The following is a 16,125-nucleotide window of genomic DNA, read 5'->3' on the forward strand; positions in this document are numbered from 1 at the left end:
GTCCATTACTATGTAAATTGGGTCGATTAAAATAAAAGCTGAATATGTTTCTGTTGCCAAGGGTTTTTCACAAGTATAGTAGTTAGCAGAAAAGATCATCAAACTATACATTGTATACTGAACTGCGGCCAAGCTTAGCGAATGGTCGTGCAACATAATCAGTCAAACAAACTTTATTAGATTAACTCGTTAAGGAACGATCGTTTTCATTGGTCAATTCAAACCTTCGACCTCACACCTGCGAAAATAGAACACGCGTACTATAAAGCTGAATGGACTGATCAGTATTCACGTAGCCGGTCAAGGTCGTTAAAAACTTCCATCGTCGTATTCACGTACATGATTGTGTTCTTGATTATCCCATGGCAATTCTAGCTTTTATACATGTGCATGTAAAATTTTAAACTTTAATCTTAACAGTCACGTCGAAATATTTAATTCAACTGTCTCCTCTCAATTGGTTCTGGATTAAGGGAGCTACCATTTTATTTTGATTGGGGGTAGGGGACTTGGATGAAACATTTTGTCCTGCATTTTTTTTAGTTGTTATCTCTGTCCTGTCTGTCTATTTTTCAGTCTGTTAGGTCCTGACTATATTTATTAGTTTATCCTGATTTTTTTACATAAATCGTCATCCTGCCTTTTTTTGTCAAGTTGCTCACCCTGCCTTATCTTTTATCCAATGGACTTGATGAATTAACGTTGTACTTGAAATGAAACCGTACTTAACTACAAAAATAACCAAATTACATACTAAAGATATTGCTCGATTTTTATAGTAAATGGGTTTGTGTTATAAACTGTCATGTTCATTATTCATATTCTTTCATAAGTTTTAGGATAGTGTGATTTTTTTTCTGATTTAGTTTACTTGATTTTGAAAAAAAAAATCCCGAAATTCTAAGTAAATTCAGAACATGTAACCAGCCATGCTTTGTTTAGAGAAAAAATGGAGATGGCAAACCATGGCACACAGTGGAAGGAAATGTACTTTATAAACTCCAGCGATATACTTTCTTAATTTATAATTAACTGTTTTGCTATCCTCGGTTGAAAATTATATATTGTAAATATTTAAATAGTTGCATAGAAAACAATCAGTTTTAAACAGTGTGGTTATTCACTCAATGTATTGATAAAAGGTGACTCCATTTTTGTACATACTTTTACAGTAGTCATCCTTAATTTCTTAATATTTCGTTTATAAGTTTATCATACATGTATGATTTTGTATTTCATTTTAATACGCACGCATGCCACACGTTACTTTGGCGGATAGTTCAACAATGTTATGCAAAGCTCTATTCTTACGGTATGAAATTAAAGGATAAATTTTCAACCAATTAAAGTCGAAAACAGTACATTTATATAGTTCCTTATAAACTACGACATTTCTCACAAGTATTTATTTATTTTTTAGTTCCACACATGCAAAAATAAAATCTTCGCCGATGAAACATTTCAAACCTTTTTACACCAACATGCCTTCACTGAATTCATTTGAATTTCGTGGTGACCATGATAGTACATTGCATAGTACATCTATATTCACGTGCACACATGATACGATCTTTCGGGGACAATTTGCTCGTTTATGACACGTCATTTCTGAATGACCAAACGCTTAGCTACTTTATTTTCGTTTTATAGCATGAAAACAATAAAAGAGGAATGTGCAACCCATCATAAATTTAAAATGGATCAGTATTATGAGATCCTTATTATAAGTAACTACGACATTGTCAGGATAATAACCTAGCGTCAATATGAAAGAAATTAAAGTGGTTCATACATTCATCCGTATAAAGCCGCACATGTATTTTATTTTATCCTTATATTTTTCATAGTGCGGTACAAGTGCTGCATGCATAAAGAATATTACTTAACACAAATTATTAGTATAATATTTCGACCCCACTATTTGAAATTCACAAAATACTTATTTAATTATTTCGACCAAAAATCATTGTTTTTTTACGTTCGTAGTAACGTAGTACATTCCATTGTCGGTCACCTGTGTCAATTCACGTGCACACTACAATTGTTGTTGTATTAAAATCTTTCGGCCAATGAAATGAGACGTTACAAGTTGTTTGTTTGTGATACGCCAGAATGTTATCAATGAATTATCAATCGCTAAACTTGACTGTACCTATTCAAAAACGTTAATGCAAATTTCATAAGGCTTGATCCAAATAGCCTTTTTACTGTCTAATAACTTGCAAGTACGAAAAAGACAGGAAAGAAGTATTATATTTTGTCTATATGTTTTGTGTTTGCACACTTTTTAAAGTTGATCATGCATTCGTTCTAAAATAAAATTTTGACCAGATAAAAGTTAAAAGATGACATAATTGGACAACCGCAATTGTTAAATCGCTTTGACGTCCGAAAAAAAGATAATAATCAACACATCCATTGTAACTTTTAAAGCCAGTTAAATCCTTTTTTGCTGAAAGAACGTCCGATATCATAAAAATTCATTATCAAAACATAACAAAAACACAAGTAAAGAACGTTTAAGTATTCAATATAAATCAAAACACAAAGGTTATTCCTGATTAGTTTTTCGAATTATTTTATTTAGGCGTTGAGACCCTTTGGTGACCCCACAGTTTAAATGTCTATAATAAATACGTCGTGAGTTGTGGGCGTTATAGACGAACGTTCACCTAATCTGACCCAGTCAATGGGATATTTTAGAGCGCCAATCAATGGTCTCGCCTACACTGTTTTGCACATGATTCTAAATAAATTGTGATGTCACGAAATAATTTGTTTTAACGAAATCTTTATAAATGCCTTTACACGCCTAAATAGTGTGCAATATTATAAATAAAGAAAGAACTAAAGGTTGTATAAAACCGTTGGCAACATCCCATTGATACAAGAAAGACATTTTAACTGATTTTTTTCACCAAGGAACACGTGACGACAGTACATATTGTGTTGCACCTGAAGCCATTCGGTTCTGCATCTATGTTGGTGGTTATGTAAGTTGATTAATGATTTGGTTAAGGTATGGAAATTATAATTAGTGATGATATTCATTTCGCCCCATTGTATTGATAAACAATGTCACCTGGTATCGCCGGCTTCAGGATTTTGAAAAAAAAGGAATGTGGTTCAGTTTGTACTGTTTACAATGAATTTACCAACATTGTGTTCAAATATGGCGAAACATTTGGTGAACATAAATAACTAATAATTTAAAACCTATAAATCATTTGAATCCATTAATTTTTACTAAAGGGAAACTGAATACAAATGTATTATTTTTAAATACACTTTACCTATCATTTAGTCCCACTACAATCTGTTCCAACTTTCTGCATTTTTGTAATTGCAAATGCTGTATGAAACATGTAAAAATTCGTAAAAAGAGGTCCTAGTCCGTTGATAGTTATATACACGTGTGTAATATCAATTTCAGGGCGCACTAAAACTGATTCTAGAATATCTCAGCTTCATTCAGAACACTCGATACACACACCTTGAAAACCCACAGTAGAGAAAACAATTCAAAAATCAGGACATCCTAAATCGTCTATGCCGGAACACTGGACACTTTTGATTTGTAAAACACTATATAATTAAATAATGATTAAACACACACAACACGTGACTTTGTACTCTATGCAATGGACACTGATATAGAACATAGCAAATTCAGTCGTTAAATTCATTCGTTCTAAATTTAATTAGTATTAATCACTTATTACCGTATCACCATGGTGATACGGTCTGATTAGTCAGAGGCTGGACGTCTGGAATGTGGTTAATCTGTTAACGGTATCTCATTGGTTATAAATAACATTAAATGGCTGCATCTCAGCTGCTTCCGGGCTGCTTCTGGGGGAAGTGAAGGATATCTTAACGTCTGATTTGCTATTATTGAGTTGTATGCATTATATGTCGACTCAACGCGTCCGTAAGTGGGGTCGGATAAAAATCATGATAGTAGGTCATCGATAGAAATTATAATGAAGTGTTCAATTGCTTTCATAATTTTAGCCAAATTTAGTTCACGAAGCCCTGTCAATTTGAGCAAATAATATCATTCTGTGATGATGAAATTTATGTTATCTTGAAATTTTGTTGCAATTTTGGTACAAAGGTGTGTATTTATGGATTATTAATGTTCTTTCAAAAACAAAACAATAATGCATCTAATCTTCACTTTATAGTGCGTATTGAAACAATAAGTATATTTCGTCATGATGATAATTACTATTTGCTTTGATTCACTTGCTCGAGATAATCAAGGTTTCCCATTTTCAGATGGTGCTGCTATTTTGCTAACCTTTTCAAATCTGAATGAGCTGATATTATATATATAATCATCAATATGCAATGGTGCTGAGTTTAATCTATCGGCTGTATTTGTATAAGTACAATGTATTTGTAATATGTGATATTGGCAGATCGAACTGCTGTAAAGGCTCTAGTTTATGACTTGGATGCGTTAACTATGATGGTGGTTGATAAGGAAATCCAGATCCAGGATGTTAATCCTAAACCGAACAGGTATTTTACGTATATATATTAGAATTCATCCTCCTGAACATAGTACCCATATATAATAACCATACACCTAATCACTTTAAGGAATTCTGTCCCAGCTGACATGATAATCTGTCACACTTCAACCATTGACATCATACTACAATCACTTTTCAATTGTGGCGTCAGATATTTTGTATTATGACGTCAAAATTTTACGTGAACCTTTGCAATTGTGATGGGCAGTAATTGCAGACAAATAGCAATAAGTAGGATTCAAAGCAATCTTTAATAAATCAATTCTAATGAAATATTCTTATATATATAGATGATCACATGACATCATGAACATAGACGTCGCTTTACTAGTCCCGAAAATAATTTTTTCAAATGCATCTATTGAAAATAAATTATTGCATGCCTTTCATAAGTTCTGCTTTGGACATAACTAAATAACAATGCCGAATATAATGGAAGCATACATTAAGGTAAATTTCTTTATTTTTCGCATAGCATCTGACAGCATTGAATGATACGATATGAATCAGCAGATTTATCGTTGTTTTAGAAGTTCAACGAGAAGTTATATATTTTACTTAGTTGGGTGGGTAACATAACATTTATCTTGTCATTATAATATAAAAAAAGAAGATATGGTATGATTGCCAATGAGACAACTCTCCAAAAAAAGACCAAAATGACACAGAAATAAACAACTATAGCGGGTCGATCACCTTATGGCCTTCAACAATGAGCAAAGCCCATACTGCATAGTCAGTTATAAAAGGCCCCGAAATTACAATGTAAAACAATTCAAACGAGAAAACCAACGGCATAATCTATGTTTGCTCATCATTCATCATGAAAACGATCACATTACAAATCATTTTAGGAAAGCACTGTGTAAGCAGACATTTCAGGAAGCAACAAGTCTGTAGGCTGACTGTATATTATCTGAACAAGTTCATTTCTTGTCAACTTCATAATTATTTCAAAATTTAAAAGATGTCATCTAAATTTGGTCCATTTCTTTTAGCTTAATAATCTTGCTTTTTCAAAGTCATGTTCATTTTTTTTTTCAACTGCGCCCAGAAATATGTGGTTACCTTTAATTTCAGAAAAGGATTTAGGGAAAGGTGATCTGGGTCCCCCTTTTAAAACCTACATTTAATGTTAATGCAGACATATTACTTGTTCCAAACCTAACCTTGTCAAGTTTGGGGCCCTGGGTACCCCAACTTTCTATAATTCATCCTTCATCTACTTTTGAATTTGTTGCTTATTTGTTATTTGGTCTATGAATATCTGTCTATATGTTGACAAAAAAGTCAATGAAACCACATCTTGATGGTCCCACAAAAATGTTGATAATGTGTACATTTCATTTTTTTTCTAGCTCCTCTCCGGCCTAAATTAATATAAAGTTTGTTTCCCCAATCCCGACCCTGCCAAGCCAGGTGTGGGTAGGTATGTAGGGAAATAATATTATTTTTCCAAAAAGCTTGAACATTATCGGACGATCTGGCAAGCCTGAAAATCCAAAATGATTAAAATAATATTTGACTTAGTTTTGACAATAAAATTTTACGAGTAGCACCATTTTTGCAGGGTCGGTCGGGATTGGGGAAACAAACAATATTTTATTTTAGGCCTCAGACATATGATAGCAGTACCTTTTTGGTCACTATTCTGTGTTGCGTCTAAATATTAATTGTAACACTTTAAAGTGACTGAACAGGTAAAACAAATACTTCTCAAGAAACAGAAAAAGAAGACTACTTGGAACAGCACCAGACTATGTATGAATAAAAACTCAGATCGGAATAGCATGGATGATATATTTATACATTTTGTACATCATTGTGAATAAGCAAGGAAAGCTATTAATAATGGTGCATTTTTTTAAAGTTTATTGGGTTTTTTTATTCATATTCTGTTCGAATTTTCACACAATCTGTCAAAAAGGCAAAACTAACTTTACTGAAACTTTCAAACAATATGAGAAGTGTTTCATTCACCAAAACACTCTTGCGATTCTGCAAAAAAAAATCATGCATGATTTTGTGAATGAAAGGGGAAAGAAGATCCTGACACAGCGCACCTGAGCATGTCAATTGCGAACTGACACAATAATTTATATATCACGACCAGTCAACTGATACTGACATTATCAGAGAGTACACATCAAAGGAAAAATGCACAAATTACCGATAAATTGTTAAATATGATATCATAGAATTAAATATGTTTTATTACAAAGAAATGTGTTCTCAATCTTGTCGATAGATATAACAGAATGTCATATTAGTACCAATGACAACTCTCCATCCAAGTCACAATTTGTAAAAGTAAACCATTATAGGTTGAAGTACGGTCTTCAACATGAAGCCTTGGTTCACACCAAACAGCAAGTTATATAGTCCATATCAATCATGACAATACACATAAACAAACAAAACAACTATCGCTTACTAATAACCCTGACTATATGTATTACATGAACTTGTTGCCATCAGAAATGAAAATTTAAATATTCCAACTAACAAAAGCATATGCTTACACATGCAACCAAATATAAAGCACTAAATGATAATACCAATATGAAGCTCTCATCTTACAAAAAAAATGTCAAGATTACAAACCGCAACAAAATAATAAAAAATATAAGAAGCCAGCTGACAACATGTTCTAGAAAATTATTTGCAATTAATATTTCATTCCAAATCCATTACCACAAAACATCTTCTTACAGTTATACTACATCTGGAAATTAGTAATAACAACACTTAATCTGTACCTTCAAAACTAATTGCTTCTTCTAAGACAAAAGCCAGATGAGATATTCATCACTTGAGGTGCTCCAGCTAGAAATAGAAAGGGGCAGGGTGCCAGTGAAGGGCAGGGCACTTTTTTATGATAGGAAAAGGCACTTCTCATTTCTTTTGTCTACGTTTCTGTGTGTATCACAAGTTCACTTTTTTTTTTACTGTATATGTTGTTAATAAAGATGCATAAGTTGTTGGTTTGATTATTTACTCTATAAAATTTGCATTAGAAAAGTCATTCATACTACATGTTCATAAAACATGGCAATACACATTCATACATCAGATCACTATTAACCAAAAGAAGCGAAATAAACTTACTATTCCCCCCCCCCCCCCTTGGAAAAAGGCGTCAGGGAGGGGCGCAATTAAAGGCACCCAGGGCGTGGCTAAGGGCACCCAGGGTGCGGCGCCCTTCTAATTTGGGCTAAAGAGACCACTGTCTTCTATACATATAAGATGTAATATTCTCATATTGAACGGCCAACTATAGTAGTCAGAGGCGGATTTAGAGAGTTTTTCAGGGGACCCCCCCCTTTCAGGGGAAAACTTTGGTTGATCATATACATGTAGTGAATCACTGAAGCATGACTGGAGCTGGCCCCCTCTTATGAAAATTTCTAGATATGCCACTGGTAGTCCATTTTGTCTAGCAGTAATCCTCAAAAGTAAATAATAAGTTTTTCTTATCAACTTGATTATAACCTTGCTAACTATTACATAACTGTCAAGACACAGTATGCATGTTAAAACTACTTGCATTGTCATAAAGAGTAAACAATCATATTCCACAAAACAAACAAAAAAGTGTTTGTATCGTTACTTTAGCTATTACAAACCATATATATATATACTATCAAATGTGACTATCAAGTCTCCTTCAATGATAACCCTGATTCACCAATTACTACAACTAAAATAAAAAAACCAGGAGAAAAAAGACACTATATATTCTAATGCTTGGAGTGCAAGATTCCAATAAAAACCCCTATACCCACAAACCATCGATCTCAATACATGTATTAGCAGCTAAAATACGGCAAGCTTTTTAGAAAAGCTAATACTTGTATCACATATTATCAGAAGTCCATATTATACATCCTTGGTTTAGTGAGAATGTGATTGGTTTAACGCCGTCACGTGGTGACCCCCTATGGATCCGATATGGCCTCAAAATAAACCCAAATTAAAAGTAAAATAACAAAAATACCGAACTCCAAGGAAAATTCAAAACGGAAAGTCCCTTATCAAATGGCAAAAACACATCAAACGAATGGAAAACAACTGACTTGCAACAGGCATTTTTGTAGAAAATAGATTTTACTAAACCTCAATAGATCCGTAGGGGGTCAGTAATAAATGATATAACTTATAATATGTAAAGTCAGTACATTTTATACTGGGCATGAGCATAGCTTGAGTCACCATTTAAAATTTTCTGACCCGTATATATATATATATATATATATATATATATATATATCCCTTACATCACTGAAGAGACATTAATTGTCGAAATCCGGATATGGTGTACAAATTTTTGCACCTCATGTTTGTGGTATACCATCTTTTCCACAAGTTTATTGTTTTCTGTTGGTATTTAATTAATATTAAGATCCATTTTGTTAGATCTGGTGATCAATTTATTTGGCAATCGCCAATGGCAGTCAGCAGGGTTTAAGAACATCAGTTGTTCGACCTGTTAGTCAAATGCGTTTTGTTAAAATAGACTTTTTCACTTTTTTTGGTCTTTTGGAAATTGTTGTTTGTGATGTATTTAGACCCCTCTACCAAGAAATTTGTTTTACATGCACACGTATAAAAATTGCGGTTTTTATCCAACGCAATCATAGGTTTGAACGTTGTTTTCAATTTAGACTTTTATATATTTTATCGTTTGGGCTTGTATTATATTTTCCTTCGGGTTTATATGATCCGTTCATCCTATTTCGACTCTTTAAAATTCAAGAGTCTTTCCTAAATTGAGGTAAATTATATGGCCTTCCAAATACCGTTTCGATCCCTAACTTCACTGAAGAGACATTAATTGTCGAAATCCGGATATGGTGTACAAATTTTTGCACCTCATGTTTGTGGTATACCATCTTTTCCACAAGTTTATTGTTTTCTGTTGGTATTTAATTAATATTAAGATCCATTTTGTTAGATCTGGTGATCAATTTATTTGGCAATCGCCAATGGCAGTCAGCAGGGTTTAAGAACATCAGTTGTTCGACCTGTTAGGCAAATGCGTTTTGTTAAAATAGACTTTTTCACTTTTTTTGGTCTTTTGGAAATTGTTGTTTGTGCTGTATTTAGACCCCTCTACCAAGAAATTTGTTTTACATGCACACGTATAAAAATTGCGGTTTTTATCCAACGCAATCATAGGTTTGAACGTTGTTTTCAATTTAGACTTTTATATATATATATATATATATATATGTTGTTTACAAATTGTAATGTTGTACAAATTATAATTTGTACAGAATTTTTGTACAAGTTATCAGTGTTTTATGAACCGCTTAACACAAATGGATGATACAAGCATACAGTCTTTTGTTTCGCATATTTTTGTTATATTTCCATGACTACATGACACAGCCTAATACTGAGCATTGCTACAAAAAAACATTATAAGAACACAAAAAAGACTTTTTATGGATATGATTTTGGTACAAGGAGAAAAATAAAAAAAAAGAATTTAAACCATTCAAGTGTCCTTATTTCCAGTTTTACGACAAGGAGAATGGCACTAAATGTTAGGTTAAAGTATATAAATTTGAATTTAAGACATAAAGCTGATAAATTTTACAAGATAAACTTTTTTATCACCTGGTGCAAAAAGGTATATGTCAAAAAACTTATAATTGGTACAAAAACCCCGTACAAATTATAATTTGTACAAACTTACATCTTGTACACAACATATATATATATATACCATATATGGTCACTGACCGACCATGCGAGGGGTGTATAGCCAGTAAAGGTCGTTAAATACTTCCATCATCACTGACGCCATGTGTTATAATTATATCCCACTGACTAGCAACACAACAGGACTTTTTATTTTCATTTTTGCTGTACACTTGACCTTAAGGTCCTTTGAACTTTTATCACTTGTGATAAGTTTCGATCCCGTAACAGTGAGGTTTTTTTTTATAAATTTGTACCTTACACGTGTTTCACTTACAATAAACGTTGTTTAGGTTTTAAAGTTTTTGTACTCAATTTACCTTTACTTATTACATCATAGCTTTCAGTTTCTCTTTGCATTTCCAAAAAACCTTACCTGACTGATAACGTATATTAAATGAAACCAATGCAGTGCATGTCACCTTGCACAATAACTATCTATTTTTGTTTGCAAATGGCGTACGAGACAACATTATAATTTGAAAAAAAGAAAGGTAAATTCAATATATTTTATTGCAATCTCTCATTGAATATTTTCATATTTCACTGCTTGGTACATATTATTATTCAGATAATGTAACTTTATCATTTTTTGTATTCCAAGCATTATGAAAATTAACATTAAAACACGGGCATTAATGTTTTCAGAAAATATGTCGCATGCCATTGTTCAGTCCTTTTAATACCAAGAAATGAATGTAAAATGGTTATTTTCAGTTAGATTGCAATAGAAAATAAAGCATACTAGCTTCGAAATGTTAACTACTAGTATACAGTTTCCGTTTTGCTCTTTGTTGAAGGCCGTACGATGGACTAGAGTTTCTACCATCTAAGTCATTTCGTACCAGGTGGACAGTTATCTTCTTGCCATACCACACATTCTTGTTTTATACCTGCATTTAAACAAACATAATTGCGACAGATTCACATATAATTTTTCCTGACACAGTTAATGAGTTTTTCGTTTTGCCTAATAGAGTTTAAGAGTTCCGCCTGCGCTTCGTATTTGTATTCAGAGAAATAGTTCGTTAGTTCAGTTTTAGTCGAAAAGGAGAAGGGTTTTGGAGAAGAAAAAAGCTTGTTAAACAATGAATAATCAAGTTAATTCGATTATTGTCGTGTTATAATTTAGTTTATATTTTGACATTTGTGGATCTTCTCTTGCTGATCAGTTTTTTTTAATTTAAAGTGTACATGTATATCTCTATCTATTATAGTTTTCATGATAATAGGCAAAAATGCAAACACTTGGCAAAAATCGTCATTAAAGGGCAATAACTTCAATAAAGAGTCAACTATAGTTTGGTCTATATTAATTTATTGATCTTGTCTTGTCGATAATTTTTGCCTTCACAGTTTATATCTATCTTTTATAGATAACAGACAGTCTGACAGTTTTGATATAAATTGACAGTAAATAGATCTAAACATTTTGAAAAATTCTGCCTTGACGAACTTTCTCTATCTTCAATGTTTTTCAAGATAATAGAAAAACTTGCATTTACCCGTATGTTTCTATTTTATGCCATGTAAGCCATGTTAGTTGGTAAGAGGAGTATTCACATTTTTTAAACTAGACACCCCAATGATGATTGTGGCTATGTTTTTTTGTTTAAATTTGGCACTGTTGTTTCAAAGGAGAAGATTTTTGTCAAAGTTAACGGACGACGACGGAATACGACAACGGACGACGAACGACGGACGCAAAGTGATGAAAAAAAGCTCAATTTGCTCTTTGGTCCAGGTGAGCTAATATTAATAAACAACTCACCATGGCAAACAATTTGTGAAGTTGCTTTCTGGTAAGCGGACAGAATATGTCTACGTCGTTTATATGTCAATAACGGCTTACCAACAAATTATATTTGATTTTTCATTTATAAACAATAACTTTGTTATATAGGCTAAAGCTTGATCAGTTTCCAGATCATCATTGTTTAAAATACACATATATATATATAAATAAGATATTATAAATCTAAGCAACAGAAATCTCATGAACTCCAAAAGGAGCGAGACCGGGTGCTTCGACAGGGAAAGAATCTTTTGATATGCATGCAACACATGCATTAAAAATGTACCGGCTGTCAAAAATGTATTACTTATAATTCATGATCGACTCAAACAAGGAACCGGAATGTATATGATAATGTAGTGACAGAGTCGTGTCGTGATTAATCAAATAAAACGGTACCAATTTTACTGCAACAGATGAGCATTTCGAAAATCTATGTCTCCTCAGAGATGCTCGGGAGCAAAATATTTGAAAACCAAAACTAAAAAAAAAACACTTGATAAAATCGAAAAGAAATAAAAGTATTGCGAAACACGGTCGTGAAATCTGTGCTTTGCACAAGGAAGATACATTCCTTGATTTCAAATGACTTTCTAGGTTTTACAATAGCAAGTTTTAACAGACTGTTATACCCTGTTCAATAAACAATATGATAACGATTGCACCTCCTGGAATGCCAAGTAGAGCACACATGTACCCCTTATAGTTAATGCATAAAAAATATATAGATAAACGGCCAAAAGGAGATTACGATTCGGTACAATTAATAAATGCTAGGTTTACGTATAATTATGTTAAGCATAACATATACGTACTAATACTAGGTATGAATATAATTTTAGGTGGATCATTGGTTTATATTTCCTCAGATAGAATTTTGTTATACTTTGCCAGAATATAATATTTTTTTCCGCTTTTTTCAAAAATATAATAAAAAGTATGGGTCACCGTGCTATTTTTTAAGGTACAAGTCGTACAAAATTGCCCAATTTTCATAGATGTTCATGAAAAATAAATTTTTGTGAATAAAAAGAAATCTAAGAGATAGAACTTTGAAATAAAATATGAGAAGATAGGTTTTAAATTATGCTTTAAGAAAATAAAAAGAAAAAATGGTGTCACCGACCTTGATTTTTTTTTTTTTTTTTTTTTTTTTTGGATAGAAGTAAAAATCGAAAATTTCTCTATTATTCCTTTATCAAAATTTTACTATTTGAGTTATATCCCCTTAAAAAGCTTAGTTGACAATTTGGTTCAAACAAACACAGATATTTAGTATTTGATAAATCAGTCTGAATAACGCAATAAATCACTTATCTGTGTTTATTCCAATAAAAGCCTAACCCATTAATTGCCAATCTGCCTCAAAATTTGCAGATTTAAGCAAAGAACTATAATTATTGGGAACTGCTATTTTTCAATCCAAGATGGCGGTTTACATTTTATCTACCTTAACTTAGATAAAAACTGTTGCGTCTGAGTTTGAGGGCCAACCATAGTCGAAGTTTATATGGTAACATCAGTGATAAAATTAACATAAATGCCTGTATACATTTCAGGAAATATCATAGACAGTACTCAATCTAACCACCTTAGACATTATATTCACCGCAGATTAAAGATGGCCAGCCAAGCACAAGGCACTAATGCACAGATACCAACAATTAATATCGACAAAGTAAAATTGGCCTTTGTCAAGAAATTAAAACTTGGTTCACGATTAAAAGAAGGAAATGTCACTGGTATTTGCCAACTACCAGATAAGACAGTAGTGCTGTCGAGTTGTGATATGGAAAACAACCAGGGAAGATTATATTCCATTGAGCCTGACGGCACAATATTATCATCAAAATGTGAAAAAGCACCATTTGGAATAACCTTTTTTAATGAAGAATTGCTTGTTTCATATCCAAAAACACAAGAAATCGGGATGGTAGACATCGATGATTTAGAAATGTATCAAACCTTTGCTAAAGGATATGAATTTCGAGGAGTATCAACAAACGGAACTGACATAGTTTCAATTTCAAAAGGAAAGGGAATAAGTTTTATGAATAAATCGGGTTATATCTATAAAGAATTTCCTCTTAAATCAACAAACGGAAAGACTTTCATTCATTTTGATAAGGAATATATCTACTTTACTGACACAAAAGAACCATGGATAAAATGTATGAATACCATTGGAAAGAGGGTCTGGCTTTGTGATTTGATAGATGAAGCACCTAAAGGATTGTGTACCGACATGTACGGTAATGTATTTGTTGCAGATAGAGAAAACGATGATATTCTCATCGTTGCGGCCGATGGATCAAAATATCGCTCTCATAGTGTAGATGAAGTAGACGAACCTACTGCATTATGCTTTGATAAGGAAAATTGTCAGTTGATTGTGGCAGACAAATCTAGAAGTCCTTGCATTTACCACGTTACGTATAGATGACTATCATGTACATTAACAGTAACTCAAGTAGGTTCGCAATGTCAAGTCATTATAATCCAGACCCACATGACTACAAGGTCATAATAAATATTCACTTTTTTTTGTCATTCATTTAAAAAAAAAAATGATATTTTTAAAGAGGATGATTGTGCTAATAAGCAATTTCATGTTGATGTTGATGTTTTTGTAGAAGTGAAGTATTGTAACATGTTGAAAATAATTGTTGATCCATAGTTATTTTGACCGTTTTTATTTCACATGTCTCAAGGAATAAAATAATTTCAAATAAAGTACTTTTTTTTCATTTCACTTTTATACAAACGAAGAAAGCAACAAAAAGATATCATGTTAAAGGCAATTTGACATGTATTTTATATGCTACTATAGGCGGATAGTTCTCTCATTGGCAATCATACCACATCTCCCTTTTTTACATTGAAAACGTCATGGCAAAAAAAAAGAAAAAGACCAAAAGACAAACAACAGTATAGAAAACTTAAGACTGAACAAAACACACCCCACCAAAAAACCGAGGTTGATCTCGGGTGCTACGGAAGGTAGCAGATCCTGCTCAACATGTGGCATCCGTCGTTTGGCTCATGTTAGTACATACCCGATGTAAATATTTGATGGCCTCTTTAATTTCTTCACAGGCTGAAATCTTGGTGACATTAATTAAGACTGTCATAACCTCAGACATTCAAAGTTTTGAATTTTCATAGATTTGCTAATCGCTATTTTAGTAGTTGAAATCAGGATGATCCAAAATACTTACAATTTGTGTCTGGAAGGTAAATACGGACATTTTCTTGGATATTTCACTACTTTGGTATTCACAAAAATGCTGGAACAAGAAACGTTAAAGCAATTACAGGTTACAATGAAGTAAGTATTTACACAGGCGACAATGGATAAGAAATCCATTGAAAAAACTATCAAGGTCTGAATTTTCGACACCTGTGTGAATAAAACTGCAAAACACATATGGTGCCGCAGCGTTGATAGAAAAATGGTATTTTTTAAGGGTACTCTATTGTTCCTGAATTTTTGAAAAAGTAGGAATGAAGAACAACACCCAGTCCTTAATTTTGCTCATCACAAAGAGTTTCAGATTTTAACCTGCAAGGTGCTTTCACTCAGTGATATAAATGATAATTTTAAATCAGCAATAATGTTCAAAAAAAGCTGTGATGAATGGCAATATGTATTATATAAATTAATGCTTGAGTTATCAATGTGCCGTTATATATTCCTCGTTTTTGTAAGTTATCGTTAATAAAAAGTCATATTATTACCCAGAAGCAAAGGAATATGTTGAGGTTATCGAAGATACAAGATCTATATAAACCCTTGCTAATTCCCAAAGCTACATTTACGAAACTGTGCTTTTACGGATGTTTTTTATCCAAAAGTCACAACAGGTCATACAACACAGATTATTACGTTCGTTTGGCAATGAAATAAACTGTATCACATACCTGCCCAATAGATCAAAATTATTTTGATAAAGTTGTAAATACCCGTAACCAGTCTAAAATACATGTGCCTAATTATCGTAACCAGTGTACAATACATGTAACACATTACCTTAACCTGATTAACATACATGTGTCACATTATCTTAACCCGGTTAACATACA

At 32.5% G+C, this 16,125-nt stretch overlaps 1 long non-coding RNA gene across 1 annotated transcript; it reads left to right on the forward strand.

The window, feature by feature from the left end:
- The first annotated feature begins 10,617 nt into the window (after window positions 1-10,617).
- LOC127728756 (uncharacterized) lies at window positions 10,618-14,775 on the forward strand. Its single transcript, XR_007994358.1, has 2 exons — window positions 10,618-10,741; window positions 13,602-14,775. It is a non-coding gene; the product is annotated as an uncharacterized LOC127728756 (long non-coding RNA).
- The last annotated feature ends 1,350 nt before the right edge of the window (window positions 14,776-16,125 follow it).

Source organism: Mytilus californianus, unplaced genomic scaffold, assembly GCF_021869535.1.
Source record: "Mytilus californianus isolate M0D057914Y unplaced genomic scaffold, xbMytCali1.0.p SCAF_2, whole genome shotgun sequence".
Taxonomy (NCBI): Eukaryota; Metazoa; Mollusca; class Bivalvia; order Mytilida; family Mytilidae; genus Mytilus; species Mytilus californianus.